Raw genomic sequence first — 315 nt, forward strand, 5'->3', positions numbered from 1 at the left:
GGTACTGGAAAGCTCAAAGCTTTGCCTGAAACCAATAGGTCCCAATTGTCATGTGCGGTTCACATATTAATTGACTCAGGAAACCTTCTCCTAGTTGGAAATATAATGTTTTGCGGTTTTCATCCACGTTAAAAAATCTGTTTTTATTTTTTCATTTGGATTATGTTACCTGTTTATATATCCTGAGAAATAATCTCTCCTCAGAAGAATGCTTTGCAAACATTCTCTGCCTTTTCTTATTGCTTCTTTTCGTCTGTTGTGGAGACGTTGTGTGGACAGACACAATGCATGTTTAACTTTTGCTTTCTGGCCATA

The sequence above is a fragment of the Dipodomys ordii genome, unplaced genomic scaffold (assembly GCF_000151885.1).
Source record: "Dipodomys ordii isolate 6190 unplaced genomic scaffold, Dord_2.0 Scaffold74, whole genome shotgun sequence".
In the NCBI taxonomy this organism is placed as follows: Eukaryota; Metazoa; Chordata; class Mammalia; order Rodentia; family Heteromyidae; genus Dipodomys; species Dipodomys ordii.